General features: G+C 41.0%; 1 protein-coding gene and 1 long non-coding RNA gene across 2 annotated transcripts in view; one reads left to right on the top strand and one right to left on the bottom strand.

Moving 5' to 3' along the window:
- Positions 1-20,401, top strand: part of GFM1 (G elongation factor mitochondrial 1) — a 1,399,365-nt gene that overhangs the window by 998,935 nt on the left and 380,029 nt on the right. The gene's annotated exons all lie outside the window — the stretch shown is intronic.
- Positions 6,948-20,401, bottom strand: part of LOC122801020 — a 63,390-nt gene continuing 49,936 nt past the window's right edge. The window contains exon 2 of the long non-coding RNA XR_006364663.1: positions 6,948-7,240. This is a non-coding gene — a long non-coding RNA (uncharacterized LOC122801020). The remainder of the gene's footprint in view (positions 7,241-20,401) is intronic.

The raw sequence follows: 20,401 nt of genomic DNA, 5'->3' as shown, positions 1-20,401 counted from the left end.
AGGATTTTGGATGCTCCTTTACAGTCTGATGTGTTGTTTGGATCGCCTGTGGAAGCAGTTTTAAAGAAAATGGAGGACAAAGCTAAGTCTATGCAAACTGTTAAAGATTTTTGCAGGTGCAGCCACCAAGTTTAGTAGAAATTGGCCTGCTAAGGGGTGGACATATCCTGCTTATGATTCCCAGTCTAGGGGTAGGTCTAGACGTGGTAGGGGCAGGGCTCAAGGTTCTTTTAGGCCTAGAACAGGGAGTTCACCTGCTCAGACTTCTGGTGAGGGCAGGGGTCAGTCCTTTCGTAAACAGACCCAATGACCTGTCTTCAGCTGCCAGTAGATTCTCGTCTGGCAGCTCCTTTGGGAGGAAGACTGTCTCTTTTCAAAGAAAATTGGGATTTAATTACTCAAGACAAATGGGTGTTGGATATCATTCACCACGGTTACAGATTTTATTTCCATACAATGCTCCCTTTCAAAGGCATGCCAGACGTTCCTCCTCCACAAAGAAAGGAGGCTCACAAGCAAGTTTCTCAGTTACTCCAGATGGGGGCCATTCAGCCAGTCCCTGTATCAGAAAGGGGCCTAGGATTTTATTCTCGCCTGTTCCTAGTACCAAAGAAGGGGAACACGTGGAGACCAATTTTGGATTTATCTCTCCTCAACACTTTTCTGGACATTCCCAAGTTCAAGATGTTGACGTTACAACAGCTTTTACCTCTGCTGGGCAAAGATCACTGGATGGGAACTTTAGATCTCAAGGAAGCTTACCTTCATGTGCCTATAAGGCTAAGTTGCAGGAAGTATCTGCGGTTTCGAGCTGGAAATTCTCATTATCAGTTCTCTGCATTGCCCTTTGGCTTATCTACTGCGCCCAGAGTATTCACAAAGGTTCTGGCTCCAGTGATAGCTTACTTCAGGCTTCAAGGAATTCAAATCTATCCTTACTTGGACGACTGCCTGATTCTGGCTCAAGAAAAGGAAGACCTTCTACAGCATCTGGAATATGTTATAGCAGTGCTAAGATGCCTAGGGTATTCTGTGAACGAAATAAAGTCCAGTCTAGTACCCTCTCAAGACATGTGCTTTCTGGGTGTGAGACTGAATACAGCAGCCCAGATGGCCTTTTTAACCCCGGACAAACAAAAGAGTCTATCACTTTACTTCCATCAACTATCTCATCAGTCCGTGCTGACTGCAAGGACAGTCCTTCAAGCATTAGGGTTCATGGCATCTTGTATTCTGGTGCTTCCCAATGCCAAACTGCATATGAGGAAGCTACAATGGTATCTCAAAATGTATGGACACAGCACTGCCAGGATTTGGACACTGTCATTCAAATAATACCTTGCCTTCAAAAGAATTCTTGTGGTGGGCTCAGGAATGTCACCTAAACAAGGGACTCTCTGTGACCCGGCCAGAGGCAAGTCAGATTTTAACGACAGATGCCTCGGACATTGCTTGGGGAGCTCATCTAAATGGAAAGTGGATACAAGACAAGTGGCCTGCCAGACTACAGCATCTAAATATCAACATGAAGGAGATGTTAGCAGTCCAGTTTGCATTAATGGCTTTCAAGGAGTTACTTCTTCCAGGGCAGGTGTTGATTCTAACAGACAACACAACTGTCATGTGGTACATCAACAAGCAAGGGGAACACATTCTTATCCTCTATGCAGGCAAGCAATGATTTTATGGGAGACTGCGCTAAGCTTGCAACTAACTCTTCAGGCAAGGTTTCTGCCAGGAGCACAGAACTCCTTAGCAGATGTGTTAAGCAGACAAATCATGGATCCCCACGAGTGGAAACTGGATCTTCATGTATTTCAGAAATTGACAGTGTCATGGGGAACTCCAGACATAGATCTGTTCGCTTCTCCACTAAACCACCAGCTGCCAAAGTATTGCACAAAGGGGTTTCATCACACAGCTTGGAAAGTGGATGCTCTGTCTTTCAGTTGGAAAAACCTTCATGTGTATGCCTTTCCACCTCTGCCTCTTCTTCCAAAGGTACTATTAAAGGTCAGACAAGACAGGCCAAGGATGATTTTGATAGCTCCAGATTGGCCTCGCAACACTGGTACCCACTACTACGAGTCTGGTAAAGAAGCCTCCATGGCCTTTACCTCTGATTCCTCATCTGTTATCTCAGAAGGACGGTCATCTGCTCAATGTCAAGCTTCACTCTCTTCATCTAACAGCCTGGCATATTCTGTGTTGAAACACAGCAGGTCTCAACTTCCTCAACAAGTTTTAAATGTGATTATGGAAGCTAGAAGACCTAGTACAAGGAGAGTGTACAGAAAAATGGAAGAGATTTTTATTTTGGAGTACAGCAAAGAATTTGGAGATTTCTGAGCCTAATTTGAGTGTGGCTCTTCAATATCTTACTGAGTTATTGGACAAAGGTTTGTCCTTCTCTTCCATTAAGATTCATGCTGCAGCAATTTCAGCTCACTATGATTGTGACCCACCTTTGTTTTCGCATCCTTTGCTCAAGCAGTTTCTTAGAGGGGCAAAGAATATAAGACCCCCACGTAGAGCTCCTACTCCTGCTTGGGATCTCAATTTTGTGTTGGAAAAACTTACTCTACAACCTTTTGAGCCTGCAGCTACTGCTGAATTGAAATACTTGTCATGGAAGACTGCTTTTCTGTTGGCTATTACTTCTGCAAGAAGGGTGTCTGAGTTGCAGGCCCTTATGGCAGTAGAGCCCTTTTGATTTTCCATAAGGATAGGGTATCATTACGTACTAATCCTTCCTTTATGCCTAAGGTGGTTTCTAGTGTGGCTTTAAACCAAACTATTCATTTGCCTACGTTTTATGCAGACCCTCAAAATAAAGGGGAAAAGATTTTGCACACTTTAGATGTACACAGGCAATTGCGTTATTATTTAAGCAGGACTAAGGATTTTAGGCAGTCTCAGCAGTTGTTTGTTTCTTTTGCTTTGAGTTCACAGGGCAAGCCTGTGTCAAAACAAACTATTTCTAGGTGGATTGGCTTTTGCATTGCATTTTGTTATTCCCATCATGGCAAGGAGATTCCAGCTGGGATTAGGCCTCATTCCACTAGGGCTACTGCCACTTCTACAGCATTTCTAAGTGGGGTGGCAACTAAGGATATTTTGGAAGCAGCTACTTGGAGTTCAGTGCATACTTTCTCTAAGCATTATCACCTTCCTATCTACTCTAAGTCTAGGGCTGGTTTTGCCACAGCTGTTTTGCAAGGCATGTTGTCAGCTCCTACTTCTTTATGATTTGCCAGCCTCCCTTACCTCTGCTTTGGGATTCTACCCAATAGTAAGGACTGCAGCAATGGAAAACGAAGAACATAGTACAGTTTTGTACCTACCATAAATGTAGATGTTCGAGGATTCCATTGCTGCAGTCCAAATTACCCTCCCTCCTTACCATCTGTGTTTAGGGGTGGTTGTGTAGGTGAGTTTACATGCTTATATTTTTGTATATATTCTTGTATATATTGTACATGTTTTTGGTGCAGGTATTTTGGGACTTGTCTTTTTAGGGTCTTCTGACATCTGGGGCAAGAAAAGACTGAGGATATGACGTCGGTCATGCGCATTAGTACCCTGACGTACTGACGTCAGTCTAATGCGCCCTGACCGACGTCAGCCTTATACTCTGGTATTCGGGCCGACTGGACGCGGACTATACCCTATAGTAAGGACTGCAGCAATGGAATCCTCGAACATCTACATTTATGGTAGGTACAAAACTGTACTTTTCTAATGTCTTGATTCCAGTAAATCAAAATAATCCTTTTAGTGACTATGATAGTAGCTATTACAATATTTTTTGCAGTTTTAACAGAAAGGTCTGAAAGGTAACACAGTATCCAAGCATTGTATGCTAAAGTTGTTGTGTGCTTTGTTAAGAAAATGTGCTGTTCTTTTCCACCAGAAGTAAATTGTAGGACATGACCTCCACATGTCATACCAATTAGCAATTTCCCCACAAAGCTTCCACCAGCACAGTTTTCAGGGTAATAACTATTTCATTTTATCAGTAGTCTAATAGATCCGATAACAATTTTTGTTGAAAATTTCTGTTTGTGAGAGGTTTAAATTAAATTCTACATCTTTTCCAAAGTAGTTGAAATTCTGAGAGCCTCATTTCTAAAGATATTTAAAAATTCCATTTACTTCAAATTTTATAAGTATAATCATACTTTTTTCCTGAGGTGAATGGTGGTGGAGGGGTAAGGTTTGGATTTAATCATATTTTTTTCCATTGGTCATAATATTAAATGATGCCTTATGTCATTGTAAATATAGTTAATAAAAACGAGAAAAAAAAGTCACTTTACTGTTCTGGTCTCCTGAGGTGATTGTATTGAATAATTAATTCACAGAGGTATTAAAAGTAGGAGTTTTTGCATCAAGATAGCATTGCCATTGTTTTGCTGCTAAATTTGCTACTCAGTAGGAAGATTAAAGAAACTGAGTAACATTCAACATTATATAAAACATAAATGGACTATTCTGAAAAGTCAACAGTTTTAACAATTTCTGGGATATGACATATTTATGCAAATTTGACAGCTCATGGTGTTCACTGGTTGAAAGTAAAGTAGACTTAGGAAATTCACAGCCCCACTTACACAAATATTTATAAAAAAAATAATTGAAGTGTTAAGTCCAAGTTCAAGTCTGTAGTATTTGTGTTTCATATGAAAAATGAAAAATTGGAGTAGGCATACTTTTAAACATTTAACCAAGTAACAATATCTTACCACATTAAGTCTGTTTTTATATAAGTATAGATATTGTTACATGCTGTATTATGACATATTATGAAAACTTGTTAAATACTGAATACCCCAAAACTTTAACTGCTTAACAACAGGAGTCATCATTTCACAAGTTAGATATAATATAATAAATGCCATTTTCTCTATACCTTGTCTAATGTAAACTAGATGAGGTTCTATCTGGTTGAGTTCAGTTCACCACTGTTAAACTCCCTGATTGCTATTTTTCACAGGCAGCCACTGATGGTGTGGTTGCTAAGTATGTGTCTGTAGTAAATCATTTGTTTTGACAGATTTCCAGTTTTATTTCTGTTATGATAATGGAGTTGCTTAATTTAACTTTGACAAATAGTCAGGATTGAACCCTACATGAGGGTACAGGGGTGTCCTATCCCCCTGAAAAAATGTTTGCTTGATTATTGTCATCATATTGAATTTATGGTCAGTCATGCATGTCAAGTTGGTTCCTTGCTGTAACTCAGAAAGCAGTAATGAAACTAAAATGCTTAATCTTTTAATTATTAGTAATTAACTTTAAGCCAAATAATTATTTGAGAGAAATTTGTTTAGTTTTACATATTTTACAAAAATAATTAGAATTTTGTAAAACAGTATCATTGGCATATACTATAATATTGCTATAGTAATTAGCTGCTGTAATACCTTGCATATTTTGCTCAGAATGCAGCAGTAGAGTATCTATAGTAGTGACAAATAAGGAAGAGAATAAAGGAAGTCTTGCCGTACTCCAGCAGTATGGATGTTGAGGAGGCATAATGGCTGCTGCAGCTGCTGCTCGTGTGTGTGTGTGTGTTTATATTTTATATATATATATATATATATATATATATATATATATATATATATATATATATATATATATTCAAATGTTTTATTATTAGAATTTACTTTTTTAATACTTTATTATCATGTAAAATTTTTATGGGAACACTGGTTTTATTTATTAAAAAAAAAACAAAGGGAAGGCTAAAGTAAGAGATTGTTCAGGAGTTTGCTTTACTCAGTCTCTTAGGGGCAGATTCAATAACATTATTTGTGTTCAGTTTTATCCCTACCACATTTTTTGCACTTTCTAGTCACTCAGAAAGATTACACTACGTCTGCATGTAGTCTACACTTTGTGGTAACCTTTACAAATCCCTCTCGGTATTTAAAGCTCTAAGAAAATCAGTAGGAAAACTAAAATTAAGAAGAAGGTGTGACTTATGTTTGTGTTGTCTGTTCACTCAGAACGGTGTACACTTAGTGTAGGTGTTCGCAAATCCCAGGGTTAGTCTATCAAAATAAATCCATTTAATATTATATAAATAATAGAAGAATTCCACTGTGAATGATACAAGGCATTGTAGTCCTGTAGGTTACCTTATTCATCATATATCAGATTCTGTCTGAAGAAATCATTAGTAAGACGAAAGCACTTACTGAATAAAGTGCTGTTTTGGTGAATAAAGGCTGGGTTTTGAAGATCGCGTGTGGATTATTGTTTTTGCTTTGTTGGTGTTTTGCTGAATTCTCCATTTAGTTTTATTTTATTTTATTCATCATATAGTTTTGTAATAATATTTTGATCAAGTATTGCATGCACTGAGAGGCAGAAAGTTTGCCTGTTTTATGTACATACAAGAAATGCTATCCTACATTATATGTGTAAGAACACCAATCAAGTTCTTTACCCAGTTTCTCTAAGTTTTTCTTTCAGACAGAAATAAAGTTATCATAGCTACTGTCTAAGAATTTAAAAATGTTTTCAGTGGAGAATCTACATGCCTTATTTTTGTTGACAGAGAACATTTTATACATTAAATATATTTGGATATTGTCAAAAATATGGGCATTGAATGAATCTCATTTTAAACTGTGGATTTAAGGTTGTTAATCTTGGATATATTTTCAGTGGAACTAAAATTGTTGTTTTGAAGATGACAGAGGAACATATAATTATGTGAATATGAAGTATTTCTAGAAATCTGGAATGAGAATAATTATAATATGTAAGATAAGAATGCTGATTCATTAAATGTTGCTTAATTAAATCAGGTGTGACCAAAAATATATCTATCCTAGTAAATGCTTTCAAAAGTGTCTTAAGCCTGTAAATATGTTGCGAAGTTAGGTATCAAACTTACTCATTATTACAGAAAAAAAACACATAAAACGTGCAAGTAATATAGGACCAGAGATTTTATTTACTCCGACTTCTGTTGTAGCAGAAAGGTTTGCAATGTTGCACAGTACCCAAGCATTTTACAACAAAGTGGACTTTATCTGTATTATAAACTGCAGAAAAAAAAGAGAGTATACTAATCTGCTTCTTTTCATAACTGCAATTTCTGCTATCAAAGTTGATATCTTGTTTCCTAATAATGACCACAGCTTTTAGGTTTGCGAGCATTCCTTTCCACTTTAATGCCTTCTTTTGGATTCCATAGAACCTGCATCTGCCATGGAATGATCTCCTGCAGGAAAATAAATAAAGCATGTGTCACTACTGACTGACATTTGGTAATAAACATAGTCTTCATTCACCTTTTTTTTTGCCAATTGCATCTTTTAACTGATTTAAATGGGCGAAGAGAGGCAGAGCTGCTTGTTAAAGATTCTGACACTGATGTTCTTTAAGGTGGTTAAGCAGATAAATGGTGTTGGCATTACTTTACTTACAGTATAGCACTTGGCAGCATCCCAGTAAATTAAGAGCCTCTTTACCATTCTACTGGTGCTACTACTAGCAAAGAAGACAGCCTGGGTTCAGAAATGAGCTTTGCATACAGCACTTGGAGATCGGGATTGTATGACGTTGGTGTAGTTACTACTGCTTTGTGGTTCACAAATTAAATGTTTTGCTCAACAGTGGCTGTATGGGACTACCAGTCAAAAAATCCTCCTGCATGGAGAAATGTTGCACGGCAACTAAAGCAAAAGCATCCACACAGCCAAAATGAAGCCAGCAACCAAAGTGGATCCGATAAAAAAATCCTTTAATGTTAAATAAACATCAAAAAAGCTCAGACCGGTTTTGGCTGGCAAAAAGCACAGCCTTCTTCAGTGACAAAAAAACACAAATCAATTAATGCAACTTAAATAGTATTTTAAACATATCCCATTGGTTCAATTAAAATTGCTCATTTAATCCAGGTGAAAAAAGAGCACCTAATTTAGTAATCCATTTCTTTTCCTTTGTATCTAACATTGAGTGCCATCCTGTTTTATTAAATTTAATACCCTTGACCAAATCAATCACCATAAAGGAAAATTTGGCAGTGTGATGTTTCAAAGTGTGTTTGTACAATGCATTGTTTATTTTCTTATTTTTAATATTGCTCATATGTTCAGAAATCCGTAGTCTTAAAGGACGAGATGTTTGACCAACATAAAAGGAGCCACAAATGCATATGGCCAAATAAATAAGCCATTCACTGCTGCAATTTGCAAAGAATGAGATGTCATAGACCCTTGGGCAATTCCTACTAGTAAATTCCTTAGATTTAGCAATTTTATCACAATTACTACAATGACCACAGAAACACCTCACTAGAGGTTCCCCAGTCATAGTTGTTTGTGAAAATTGTGCAATGCTAGCATAATGTGTATGTTTATAATGATTGAAACATGAGGCTAGATTCTTTCCCTCTTGAATGAGAATAAACATTTGTCGTAATATATCTGATAATTCTGGTAGACTTAACAAAATGTTCCAATTTCTCTGTACACTATTCATGAGTACATCTGAATTCCTAGCATATGTTGTTAAAAACCTAATTGGCTGTGTGGTCCTCTGATTCCTGAGTTTATAAGTTAACAATTCCTGCCTAGATAAAGTATTGGCCCAATTGCTGGCCCGCAAAACATGTCCCATAGAATATCCTCTGGCGCGAAATCTGTTGATTAAATCACATCTATCTTCTTGGAAAGTATCCTCCTTAGAACATATGCGCCTCAAACGTATAAACTGTGATATTGGTATTTGGATGATTGCTGGATGGTGTGGAGGGCTGATGTTGACTATTTAACTGAATTTGTCTCATATTTAAATGATAACATGTGGGGCTTACAGTTTACTGTCAGTTATCATGTTGACACAATAACTTTTCTGGATGTGTTAATAACAAGACAACCAGATGACACTCTCAGTACACAGGTTTTCAGGAAATATCCTGAATACAACACAGTCCTTCACGCATCCAGCTTTCATCCTCCACACATTGCCAAAAACATACCCAAATCACAGTTTATACGTTTGAGGCGCATATGTTCTAAGGAGGATACTTTCCAAGAAGATAGATGTGATTTAATCAACAGATTTCGTGCCAGAGGATATTCTGTGGGACATGTTTTGCGGGCCAGCAATTGGGCCAATACTTTATCTAGGCAGGAATTGTTAACTTATAAACTCAGGGATCAGAGGACCACACAGCCAATCAGGTTTTTAACAACATATGCTAGGAATTCAGATGTACTCATGAATAGTGTACAGAGAAATTGGAACATTTTGTTAAGTCTACCAGAATTATCAGATATATTACCGGACAAATGTTTATTCTCATTCTGCAAGGGAAAGAATCTAGCCTCATGTTTCATTCATTATAAACATACACATTATGCTAGCGTTGCACAATTTTCACAAACAACTATGACTGGAGAACCTCTAGTGGGGTGTTTCCCCTGTGGTCATTGTAGTAATTGTGATAAAATTGCTAAATCTAAGGAATTTACTAGTAAGAATTGCCCAAGGGTCTATGACATCTCATTCTTTGCAAATTGCAGCAGTGAATGGCTTATTTATTTGGCCACATGCATTTGTGGCTCCTTTTATGTTGGTCAAACATCTCGTCCTTTAAGACTATGGATTTCTGAACATATGAGCAATATTAAAAATAAGAAAATAAACAATGCATTGTACAAACACACTTTGAAACATCACACTGCCAAATTTTCCTTTATGGTGATTGATTTGGTCAAGTGTATTAAATTTAATAAAACAGGATGGCACTCAATGTTAGATACAAAGGAAAAGAAATGGATTACTAAATTAGGTGCTCTTTTTTCACCTGGATTAAATGAGCAATTTTAATTGAACCAATGGGATATGTTTAAAATACTATTTAAGTTGCATCAATTGATTTGTTTTTTTTTTTTGTCACTGAAGAAGGCTGTGCTTTTTTTGCCAGCAGAAACCGGTCTGAACTTTTTTGATGTTTATTTAACATTAAAGGATTTTTTATCGGATCCACTTTGGTTGCTGGCTTCATTTTGGCTGTGTGTATGGGACTACGACACAGGACTAGGAATAAGTAGCAGGGAGAAGACAAACCAGTGTCCATCCATCAAAGCAGCAAATGTGCCAGGTCATTTTGTAGAGAGTAGGTAAAAGAATAATTGCAGTAAGATTTCATTCTCCATTCTTTTGGGTAACAGTGTTGGAAAACCGCTGTCATATACTAACATTACGCAGAAGTGAACCTGGAACCTTTCAGTAAATAACCATTTCATTATTTTTATGATATGCAAAAAAAATCCAAAATGAATACACTAAATATGAAAACAAAGTCAAAATGAAGTGCACCATTATAGATAAATCATGACACCTTACATAAATTAAATATTGTAATGAAACTGTTCATTACAAGATGAGTGTATTAAAAATATATATCTTCCCCAAATACAGATTTAATGTCAGAAAATGCTCCTTTTTTAAACAAGAAATATCTATATTGAATTAACATAGGGAGACATATATAAATCAAAACAAACCATATTGACATATTTTCAGTTGCAGACATAGTTTGACATATAATCTTATATATAGTCATTATCATTTGACAATTATTACATCACTCATTCAGTTCCTATCTTGCCTTAAACCTCATTCCTCCTCCAAAAACATTATTCTGCATGTGTTGTTCCCACAATTCCCATTTTTTATATGTAAGTTTCTCCTACCCTTTTCTAAAGCTCCCCCTTCCAGTTCTTTTATCTCTGTTCTATATTCAGTACTACTAGCGCAGTTGCATTATACTTTGATTTTCATTTTCTAGTAATTGTTTCTTTGGTAGCCGCCAGTAATAAACTTAGCAAGGCCTTGCTATGTCTTGGCAATTCAGATTCTGTATCATAACTCAAAAAAAAAAAATAATTTCCTTAGTTACACCAATTTGCTCACCTAATATTTCTGACTGAGTAGTCTGCAGGGAATTTTTAAAGTTCCCTAAATATTCTAGACTTTGTTGCATATTTGGGAGCCATACGTGTCCCATTGTTTCTTTGTGAATTGCTTATCCAGTCTCTCTTCCCAATGCTTTTTAACCTCCTCTGATTGATTCTTGTATTTGTCATATATTATATATTTTTTTTGTCCTACTAATTATCCCTTTTTTAACAGAAGCTTCTGTTCTAGATTCTACTAAAAACTCAGCCAGTGCTGGTCTTTCACTTTGGATACCCCTATTAATTTCTGTTTGCCTGTACTCTGATATCAATCCTTGAATGGGAAAGCAGTCAGTAGCCTGCAGTCCTCATGTTCTTGACCTGTTCACATTCTGTTACCTTTCCCCACTCTAATTATTTGCTACAAATACCTTAGTTCCTTTGCCAGTTTTCTCCAGTAAATTCCAGACCCTTTTTGGCTATTCTTTGTACCACTAAGATCCTTCCTTTGGAGAAGCTGTCAGATAAAGGCAGTCTCAGGCTTATGAAACCTGCTCTAAAGTTGCCATCTTTCTTTTATTCCTTTCCTCAGAGGTACTTTAATACAGTTGGTGCCCTGGGTCTTATCATACCTTGAAGTCTGTTACTAGGGATATTCAGTTTACCAAAGGCAATCACCCAGCTTTGGGTACTGGCAGGTCTGAGAAGACGGATGATTTAGCTCTGACAAGTCATACCTCTTAGCTGTGCCCCATTTTGAGGAACTGTTATACACAAAAAAGGGTTTGCCACACATTCAGTATTCAAATTTTAAGAAGAAATCCAAAATAAGTGATACCAAAATCACATTGTCAGTCTGCAGAACACTTTATAATTTTGAGCCAATCTATTTTAACTATGCTGCATTGAACCTCCTAATTAAAGTTGATGGTAGCTCTTCCACATTTTCTCTGTCCAGTCTATATTCCAAGAGGCACTACATGTCACAGGTGATGTAGATGAAGTGCCTGAAACAGGTGGTAGGATGCACACAGACAGATGAAGAAATGAGGACATCAGAACAGAAGCCTAGGTAGCTCCAAATGCCGAGAAGCTCAAAGAGAATAGATTACTGTTGTTTGAGCATGTGTAGGAAAGCAGAAGAGAGTCTGGTGAAAAAGATTTGGGACAGACAGAAAGAAGGCAAGAGGAAACAAGGATGTCTGGCAAAGAGATGGACAGATTGTGTGAAAGAAGACCTGAGTCAGTCAGGTCGGACTCTTGGAGAAGGTAGGAGAGTGACATTGTATCGAGAGAGAGATGGCAACAGTTAACTTGTCACCCTGACCCCATGCAGAAACTGGGAAAAAGGGATTGATGATCTGACAGCAAATTCATTTATTTTCTTTGCTCAGTACATGTTCCAGAATCTCAGAATTTGCCCATTCTTTCTCATAGAGAAAAAGGCTTTGGATCATACCTCTCAACTGTACTGATTTATTCAGAATATCCAGATATTTGTTTCATATTTTTGGTCCTTTTTTCTTAAAACTGTGAATTTCTGACAAAACATCGACAAGTCAATAAAGACTGAAGTCAGAAAATAATGAGAAACATCTGAGATTCAGATTTCATACCCTTCTGAACATTCATGCTAACACAAAACCTGTTATTCTATCAACTTTTTAAGTTTGTAAGAGCAATATTTAAAAATTTTTCCTATTTTGGGGCCTTTTTCCACCAATTATTTATGGCTTTGCTCAAATTTCTTGCCCTAAGAGGTTGAGAGGTATACTTTGGATAAGACTTGCAAAGGAATCTATTTGTACCACTGTGGGAGTTTGGGGCATTTATTATTTGTCTTATGTCATTTCTAGATTTCTCCATTAAACTACGTCATGAAAAGCTGCCTTGTCTTCTGTAAGCAAATTAGCAAGAAGCGATAGAACAGGTCCGTAACTGTTTATCCAGAATGGGGTTTTATGTAGTCTATTGGACCTATAGCACAGCAAATGTATTATCCAGGGATGAGTCCAGCAGTGTTCTCTTCTGTAGAGCCAGTTTTTTCACTCTGTGTTCATCTCATTAGATTTTTACACCAAGCTAAACATAATGACTCTTTTAGAGATGAGGTCCCTTTCTGGCAAGCCCTTCAGGGGTAGCACTAATTGGGGACAACTGGGACACACCGCCTCCCCCATGGTGTGCCTGTTTGAGTGCCTCAGTCCCTGGAATACTAAAATCGTCTCTCACCGGCATGTAAGCGTTAAGTCTCACTTGGCTACAGGCAACATACACATACTTGACTCTTTCAAGAAAGTGCTGATGTCATGGGAGAGAGTGCTGCGCTGCGTGGATGTTTCGAGTCTTTTGCTTAAGCTGCAGTTGTCCTGGGTCAGGACTTTTGAAAAAGCTCCACGTCTTTAACTTAAGCAGCAGGTGTCTTTAAGCAGGCATTCAACAAAATTATGCAGCAGTCAGGAGATCTTTGAGTAACAGAGTGAGTGTCTTAATGGAGCTGATGTCTTTAAGGTGTGTGTCTGTGTGTGTGTGTGTGTGTGTGTGTGTGTGTGTGTGTGTGTGTGTGTGTCAAAGTAAACTTTATTGTCAATTAGAACTTCACACGTGTAGCCTAAATTAATTTTTGTGCATCGGCTCAATTCTTGAAATTACAAAGGAAAGTGAAACAACACATACAAGTATAGGAATAAACATAACTAACAAATGCAGTGCTACTCCCAATACACGCAAGAAAGAGACATTTACCAACATTCATAAATGAAAAAAATACCCTCCTCTGAGTTAAATTAACTACCCTATTTAAAGTTTCATAGGTTTCATAGGTTAGTAATGACATATATTTGAGTTTCATAGGTTAGTACTAGGCTAACTGCCCTTATGGGCCATTTTAAGCCTAGCCACTTACCCCATGTGAGAATCAAATCCTACACCTTGGGTTTCTAAGGTAAGCACTTTAACCATTACACCAACCTCCCACCCCAATACAAAAAGTAATACAAAACACACTACAGATTAAAATGCCTAAGTTGTTTGTCTATTATTGCACTTGAGTGAGTTAAATAATACTGACTATGGATATAATAAATAAATATTGCACTTACTTGGAATATATGTAAGTATATATATTGCACAGTAAATAAAAATTGAGGTGTTATGTGTCCAGACCCCTGGGAATAGTGCCTGAGTTCAGATGTCTAATAACTGTAGGGTAGAAACTGTTACTGAATCTTGTAGTCCTGCAGCAGATTATGCAATATCTCCTGCCCAATGCGAAATGCTTCAACAGCCCATGTGCAGGATGTGTGTTGTCCTGTATTATTTTGTTGGCCTTTCGATGCTTCTTGCAGAATAAAGATGTTGTATCGATGGAAGACTGGAACCTGTTACCTTCTCTGCAACCCTCATCCCTCTTTGTAGCCCCTTCCTTTCTATAACTGTGCAGCTTCCAAACCACACTGTGAAGTTGCAGGTGAGGATGCTCTCTCTTGCACCTCTGTAGAAGGTGGAGAGAATATGAGGAGGAAGCTTAGCTTTTTTCAGACTTCTTAAAAAGTGGAGGCATTGGTGCTCTTTCTTGACCAGTTGGCTGGTGTTTCCTGACCTCGAGAGATCCCCTGATATGTGTACACCCAGGAATTTCATATTCTTAACCTCTCCGTACTCTCACCATTGATCCTGACACTGGGTGGTTTATTCTTTTCCTTAAGTCGATGATAATCTCTTTAGTCTTGCTTACATTCAGTTCAAGGTTGTTGCTGTCGCACCAACTGATCAGAGATGCCACTTCCTGTCTGTATGCCCTTTCATCCTACTTAGTGATGAGCCCGATGAATGTGGTGTCACCAGCAAACTTGATGATATGTTTGGACTTGTCCTTAGCATAGCAGTCATGGGTCAGGATGGTGAATAACCGTAGGCTGAGAACACACCCTTGTGGGATCCCAGTGTTAATCGTGATGCACTTTGATGTGTTTTTACCTGAACACACCCTCTGTGGCATCTCAATCAGGAAGTCCAGGATCCAGTTACAGAGATGTTTACTGATTCCTAAATGTGCCAGATGTTATGTGATCCTATCTCGCCTACATTCTGAATGATGGGTTCGGAGCCGATCCCTCGGCTCCGTCTCGGCACGCTTATGCCAAAGAGCGAAGTCTCTTATTGGCTGAGCTTACTATATCCCAGGATGCACCACTACCAGTCCCCAGATCTCGCTTTTCGCGCTCCCTGCGAAGACGTGGTCTCGAGCTGGCTGGGCTGAGTAGCTTTTATTAACTACTTTTCTGTCAGTTTTTGCTGTTTTTTGGTCACAAAAGCTGTTTTAACGGCTATCGCTTCTTTGTGTACGTTTGGATTGTGAAGATTGTTGTGTGTGATTGGGTTGAGTTTGTTTTGCCCCCCCACATCCAGGGCCTTCCCAGACGGTCAACCTTTGAAAACCTTTCAGGGTCTCTAGTCTACAGTAGTTGAGAGTTCCCTGTCATTTAAAGCTAGTGTTTGTGTTAAACTTTAACTATAAGCTTAGATTTATCACAAGCAAATCTATAGTTGTTTGAATTCCTGTCAAAGAATTGTTGAACATCATGTCTCAAACCCCTAGGCCTTCGGGTTTTAAAATGTTTGAAATGTGGTTTTAAGATGTCTATTACTGACGATCATTTGCTCTGTGTATATTGTCTAGGGCAAAGCACTTGCAGGAGTCATGCAGCGTATGTCACGCTTTTTCCTCAAGGGTCCTCCAGGAGAGGAAAAATAAATTGATTCTTAAGGGGTTAATTAAACCCTCTTTGAAGAAGCCTTGGCATCCTCTCCGCTCCTGCCAAAAGAAAAGGGCTGTTCCGACCAGTCCGTCGGATCCGACTGCCAAGAGACCTAGGCAGGCCTCCTTCGGCTCCAAAGACTTCGGAGCCGAGGTCGAACGGTCTGCCTCGATGCCACCAGTATCGACTCCTCTGGCCGGAGCCGATGGCTGCGGCATCGAGAGGCGGGTCACCTCGCCGGCTCCACTGCTCTTGGAGCCGCACCGATGGAATCTGGTGTGAGTATTCCTCGGCGCCGATTCTCATCGAGTCGCCTCGAGCCGGTCCCCTAGTCCCTTGGGGCCGATGGAGAGGCCTTCGAACCCGTTCTGTTTCCTCTCGGTCGAGGATGTCGGATTCTGATATAGACAGGGTGCTCCAAAGACTGTTCCAGTCCCCAGTCTTCCAAAATTTGTTTCGCTCCGACCCAGTTGGCTTCGGAGCCGATGACCATGGCCCACCCATTGCCATTCCTCCTCCGACTGCTTCGGCCCGTCGGAGCAGGTGCTGTTGGAGCCGGTGGAGATCTCAGGGTCGGCTCCGACCCTTACTCCAACCCGGCCTCGGGTCCGAGTTTCAGCGGGACTTCTTCGGCTGGACCCGAGGTGATGTTTCGGGACCTATGCTTCGGTTCCGAGCCTCCGGACTTCCGACTATCATGGCTCGAGACGGACACCCCAGGATTCTGGGGTCCGGCTTTCAGGCCATGAGGAGTGCCTTGGCCAAGTCCTTCGCCATCTCGGTTTTACCAGCACCTTCCCTGGGCGTGGAGACTGGGTCTTTGGCAGTTCCCTGTCCGTAACCAGCGGAGCCCGAGGCCTGAGGTTACCCCAGTGGGGTTCCCTCCTCCTGAGGGTTCTTCAGAGTTGTCTTCAGAGGAACCCCCAAGGAAGAGATCGTGCAAGAGGAAGCACGTGGACTCCAGTCTATTACATCGGACACTGATATGGATGATGCGGAGGGGTCCCAAGTCGCCCCTCGATGATGTCTCATTTGCAGACATCTTAGAGATCCTCAAACAACGAGGCTGGATATCCAAACCCCTCTGCTGACGAATCAGTGCTCCTCAAGGCCTTTGGGGCTCAGCCCTCCGCCTCCTGGGTGTCTCCGCCCGACGAGCTTCTGGATTTAGTTTGTCGGCGTGGGAACATCCAGATACCGTGGAACCAGTCCTTCTCGTCCAAATAAATTTTTATCTGCTCCCCGAGAAGGAGTTCCTTACTAAAGGCGTGGCTGTAGATGCCATGGTGGTGGCATCTGCTACACAACAGGACGTGGCAGAGGTTTCAACGTCTATCCATCCTCCTAATAAGGAGTCTAGGAGTATGGATAGGTAATGGAAGTGCACCCTGACTTCAGCGGCCTTTACCTTAAGGTCTCTGAATTACTTGGCACATTTTACCAGGCTTCAGAGGGATCTGGTCAAGGAGTTGTCAGATTCCTCTCGGTAACCTACCTGAGCAGCTAGCCCAGTCGGTTAGCTCTCAGTTGGCTATCCCACGCCAATTTCTAACTCGTCCATGAGGCTCATTTCCTATGCGGCCGAAGGCAGGTAGAGCGGCAGGCACAGGCGTGGCTCAGACAAGCCTGGCTCCGCTTGTGTCAGTTTGGAGGCCTTCAAGTCTTCCTTCGCCGACGCTCCCTTTGATGGGTCCTCCTTGTTTGGATCCAAGGTGAAAGACACCCTTACCGCTGTGAGCAAGAGGAAAACGTTATGGGGGCCCGTTATTCCACTCTTCGCCTACCCAAGGCCAAAGGAGGGGGAAAATGGTTCAAAATCTGCAAGTTTTTCTCCCAACAGCAGGAAGATTCCCGTCCAGAGGCAGAGGGCGGGAAATTTTTCAGGGACGCCGTCCCAGAGGCGGCAGAGGGCCCCGCACTTGGACCGCGAGTCCTTTCGTGGCTCTTCAACCTCCCACACGACATGAGGGATTGCCCGGCTGTGCTGCTCCGGAGCCAGTCGGGTGTCGCTTTGCCAAGCACCTAAAAGCCTGGGAATCAATCACTCAGGACAGATGGGTGCTTCGGATCATTGCCGGAGGTTACACCATCCCATTCAAAGACTCACCCCTCCGTCCAAGAGAATCCCGGACCCACCACCCAGTCAAAGGGAAATAGCAGTTTAAAGCTGCTAGAAAGGAGTCATCCAACCGTCCCCACAGACCAGATCGGATCAGGAAATTACTCCAGGTTCTTTTAGTGCCAAAAGACAGGGACCTGAGACCAATATTGGATCTCAGCAGACTGAACCAATCCGTCACGAAATCCAGATTCGAATGGTCACGTTACAATCCATTCTCCCGTTGTTGGAGAGGGATGTTTGGATGTGCTCCATAGACCTCAAGGATGCCTATTATCACATTCCGATACATCAGGCGTCCAGAAGGTATCCAGCCTGGGAGTCAGTCATTACCAATTTTGTGCTCTGCCCTTTGGTCTCACCACAGCCCCCAGGGTGTTCACCAAGTGTTTGGCAGCAGTGACGGCTCACCTGAGAAGTCTTGGATTCCAAGTGTTTCCTCTCGACTGGCTCCTGACTGCCACCACCAGGCATCTACTAACGGACAACCTCAAAGCCACCATCTCCCTGGGTGTTTCCCTAGGGATTACATTCAATTGGTCAAAGTCTGTCTTGCTGCCCTCTCAACGCATAAAGTTTATAGGAGCAGAGATAGACTCAAGATTGATGCGCTTTCTTCCTGCCGAAAGGATCCGAACTTTACAGGGCCAAGTTCAAGCTCTGATCTCGAGATCCAAAGCCCCAGCCAGGATGGTCCTGCAGGTCTTAGGCTCAATGTCTGCCACGGTTCTTTTAGTTCCTCTAGCAAGATTACACATGAGGATTCTTCAGTGGCTCTTGTCAACTCAATGGTCCTTTCAGGATCTTCCCTCAATCATCACATCATGATTACGGACATATGCAAAGGGACCTTCGCTGGTGGCTTCAGACATCCAACTTGGATCAGGGAAAACCCTTTGTTCTCCCCTCGGTGGTTACCCTGACGACAGATGCCTCCCAGATAGGGTGGGGGCATTGTCTGGGCAGGCTAGTTCAGGGCTCTTGGCTTCGGAAGAAGCTCCTCCACATCAACGTGTTGGAGATGAGGGCTGTACTTCTATCCCTACAGGCCTTACACAAGTTTCTTCCTCAGGGCATCATCGCCATCCACACAGACAACATGTCGGTGGTTTGGTATCTGAACAAACAAGGAGGGACCAGATCACCCCCCTTTGCAGAGAGGCCATGAGAGTGTGGGAATGGGCTGTAGCTACCAACCGCTTCTTGGTAGCGACCCACATCCCGGAAAGTCAAATGTACGGACAAATTAAGCAGGACAATTCTCTCCTCACGAATGGTCTCTAAACCGCACAGTAGCAGCCCAGGTTTTCAAGAGATGGGGACGCCGTGCTGCGACCTATTTGCAACTCCACAAAACACCAAGTGCAAGGTTCTTCTCCTTGATTCCACATCAGGAGTACCAGCCATGGATGCTCTAGCACAACCTTGGCCAACAGGACTACTTTATGCCTTTCCTCCAATTCCACTCCTTCCCAAAGTTATTCAAAAAGCTTCTCAACTAGGGTCTTCAATGATTCTGATTGCCCCATACTGGCCTCAGATATGGTTTCCTTACCTGAAAAAGCATGCAGTGGACGATCCGTGGACTTTAGACCTGATCCCGGATTTGCTAATCCATCAGTCGGGACATTGGCATCAGTCCCTTCAATCTCTGAAATTGACAGTTGGCTCCTCCACTTCCAACCTTAGTTAGAAGTCACACACTAGACCCGAAGTAGTTCACATTTTATCTTCGCCCACAAACCCACCACTAACAAATTGTACCTCAGTAAGTGGAAGAGGTTTGCTATCTGGGCTCAACTCAAGGGCTTAGACCCTATCACTGCTCCTGTCCCAGAGGTTTTGAAATTTTAACATCCCTGTTTAATCAGGGATCTTCTGTCTCAACTATTAAAGTTCAACTAGCTGCTATCTCTAAATTCCATGAATCCACGGATCCTCCTTTGATGAGCAACAGACTATGCAAAACGTTCATTAAAGGTGTGAGTCTGTTAAGACCACCAGTTTTTCATCCTGCACCTCCGTGGGATCTTGATTTGGTACTTGGCATTAACATCTCCTTTTGAACCGGCTGCTACATGCGAATTAAAATATCTGTCTTGGAAAACGGCATTCTTAGTGGCTATTACTTCTGCAAGGAGAGTCTCAGAGCTTCAAGCCCTGTCTATTAAACCACCGCACTTGATTTTCCACAAGGATAGAGTATCACTTAGGCCTAATCCATCCTTTGTCCCAAAGGTCTGCTCTAGTTTCTGTCTTCAACAATCTCTAGAACTACCAGTTTTCTTTCCAAAATTCTCTAATGAAGCAGAATACACTCTCCATAAATTGGATGTTCACAGGCAATTACGCTTCTATTTAGACAGGACTCAGCAACTTCGTAAGTCAGACCAGTTGTTTGTGTCCTTCTCAGATAATAAATTGGGTCAAACCATCACAAAAGCTACAATCTCAAAATGGATCAGAGATTGCATAACTCAGGCCTATTCTTCTTGAATAAACATCTTACATCATCTATCAAAGCTCATTCTACTAGAGCTATGGCTACTTCTATAGCCTTTCATTCCAAGCTCGCTATTTCGAAATTTGTGCTG

Source organism: Protopterus annectens, chromosome 4.part1 (assembly GCF_019279795.1).
Source record: "Protopterus annectens isolate FY-2018-M chromosome 4.part1, PAN1.0, whole genome shotgun sequence".
In the NCBI taxonomy this organism is placed as follows: domain Eukaryota; kingdom Metazoa; phylum Chordata; order Ceratodontiformes; family Protopteridae; genus Protopterus; species Protopterus annectens.
Note: the sequence above shows the minus strand (reverse complement) of the source record. Positions and strands in the feature narration are given on the sequence as shown.